This window comes from Arachis stenosperma, chromosome 10 (genome assembly GCF_014773155.1).
Source record: "Arachis stenosperma cultivar V10309 chromosome 10, arast.V10309.gnm1.PFL2, whole genome shotgun sequence".
NCBI lineage: Eukaryota > Viridiplantae > Streptophyta > Magnoliopsida > Fabales > Fabaceae > Arachis > Arachis stenosperma.
The window spans coordinates 71,973,120-71,975,632 of NC_080386.1; the positions used below are offsets into that span (position 1 = coordinate 71,973,120).

The 2,513-nt window shown below is 37.2% G+C and overlaps 1 non-coding gene across 1 annotated transcript; it reads left to right on the plus strand.

Annotated features, from left to right (window-relative positions):
• Positions 1 to 520: 520 nt before the first annotated feature.
• On the plus strand, positions 521 to 628 carry LOC130958621 (small nucleolar RNA R71). Its single transcript, XR_009077734.1, has one exon. It is a non-coding gene; the product is annotated as a small nucleolar RNA R71 (small nucleolar RNA).
• Positions 629 to 2,513: the final 1,885 nt, after the last annotated feature.

Below are 2,513 nucleotides of genomic sequence, written 5' to 3' on the forward strand. Positions count from 1 at the left end.
GCTTGCTATTGTTAAACCTGTTTCTTCCACCATTGTTGTTGTTGAAACCTTGTTGAGGTTTCTCTTGATTCTTCCATGAGAAATTTGGGTGATTTCTCCATGAAGAATTATAGGTGTTTCCATAGGGTTCTCCTAGGTAATTCACCTCTTCCATTGAAGGGTTCTCAGGATCATAAGCTTCTTCCTCAGATGAAGCATCCTTAGTACTGCTTGGTGCATTTTGCATTCCAGACAGACTTTGAGAAATCAAATTGACTTGTTGAGTCAATATCTTGTTCTGAGCCAGTATGGCATTCAGAGTATCAATCTCAAGAACTCCTTTCTTCTGACCAGTCCCATTGTTCACAGGATTTCTTTCAGAAGTGTACATGAATTGGTTATTTGCAACCATTTCAATGAGCTCTTGAGCCTCTGTAGGCGTCTTCTTCAGATGAAGAGATCCTCCAGCAGAGCTATCCAAAGACATCTTGGATAGTTCAGAGAGACCATCATAGAAAATACCTATGATGCTCCATTCAGAAAGCATGTCTGAGGGACACTTTCTGATTAATTGTTTGTATCTTTCCCAAGCTTCATAGAGGGATTCACCATCTTTCTGTCTGAAGGTTTGGACTTCCACTCTAAGCTTACTCAATTTTTGAGGTGGAAAGAACTTTGCCAAGAAGGCATTGACTAGCTTTTCCCAAGAGTCCAGGCTTTCCTTAGGTTGAGAGTCCAACCATATTCTAGCTCTGTCTTTTACAGCAAAAGGGAATAGCATCAGTCTGTAGACCTCAGGGTCAACCCCATTAGTCTTGACTGTGTCACAGATTTGCAAGAACTCAGCTAAAAACTGATTAGGATCTTCCAATGGAAGTCCATGGAACTTGCAATTCTGTTGCATTAGAGAAACTAATTGAGGCTTAAGCTCAAAGTTGTTTGCTCCAATGGCAGGGATAGAGATGCTTCTCCCATAGAAGTCGGGAGTAGGTGCAGTAAAGTCACCCAGCACCTTCCTTGCATTGTTGGCATTGTTGTTGTTTTCGGCTGCCATAGGTTCTTCTTCTTTGAAGAATTCGGTCAGGTCCTCAACAGAGAGTTGTGCCTTGGCTTCTCTTAGCTTTCGCTTCAAGGTCCTTTCAGGTTCAGGGTCAGCTTCAACAAGAATGCCTTTGTCTCTGCTCCTGCTCATATGAAAGAGAAGAGAACAAGAAGATGTGGAATCCTCTATGTCACAGTATAGAGATTCCTTGAGGTGTCAGAGGAAAAGAAAAATAGAAGGAAGAGGTAGAAGAATTCGAACTTAATCAGATGGAGTTCGAATTGTGCATTAAGAAGGAGTAGTACTCCATAAATAGAAGGATGTGAGAAGAGGGGAAGAGAATTTTCGAAAATTAATTAAAAAGATGTCAAAAACATTTTGAAAAATTGATTGATAATTTTCGAAAATTCAAAGTGGAAAAGAAATCAAGTGATTTTTGAAAAAGATTTTGAAATTAGAAATTAAAAAGATTTGATTGAAAACTTATTTTGAAAAGATGTGATTAAAAAGATATGATTGAAAAGATATGATTTGAAAACAATTTTAAAAGATATGATTTGAAAACAATTTTAAAAGATATGATTTTAAAAATTAATGACTTGCCTAACAAGAAAAGATATGATTCAAACATTAAACCTTTCTCAACAGAAAAGGTAACAAACTTGAGATGTTCAATCAAATCATTAATTGTTAGTAAGTATCTTTGAAAAAGGAAAGAAATTGATTTTGAAAACATTTGATTGAAAATATTTGATTTGAAAAAGATTTGATTTTGAAAAACTTTGAAAACTTGAAAAAAAATTTGATTTGAAAAACAAAATCTTCCCCCTTTTGCCATCCTGGCGTTAAACGCCCAGAATGGTATCCATTCTGGCGTTTAACGCCCAAAATGCTACCTTTTTGGGTGTTAAACGCCCAACCAGGTACCCTGGCTGGCGTTTAAACGCCAGTCTGTCCTTCTTCACTGGGCGTTTTGAACGCCCAGCTTTTTCTGTGTAATTCCTCTGCTACATGTTCTGAATCTTCAGTTCCCTGTACTATTGACTTGAAAATAGAACCAAGATCAAATAAACAAGGCATGCAAGACACCAAACTTAAGATTAGACACTAGACTCAAACAAGAAACATAAAATTTTTTTGGTTTTTATGGTTTTTATAATTTTTTTTGTGCTTTTTTCGAAAATTATATGGAAATAGAAAATAAAGTTTCAGAATTCTCAATTTGGATTCCAGGAATCATTGCAATGCTAGTCTAAGACTCCGGTCCAGGAATTAGACATGGCTTCACAGCCAGCCAAGCTTTCAAAGAAAGCTTCAGTCCAAAACACTAGACATGGCCAATGGCCAGCCAAGCCTTAGCAGATCATTGCTCCAATAGCAAGATTGATAGAAATCAACAAGCTCTTGTGATGATAAGTTGAAACCTCGGTCCACTAAGATTAGACATGGCTTCTCAGCCAGCCAGATTTCAACAGATCACCATGAAACACTA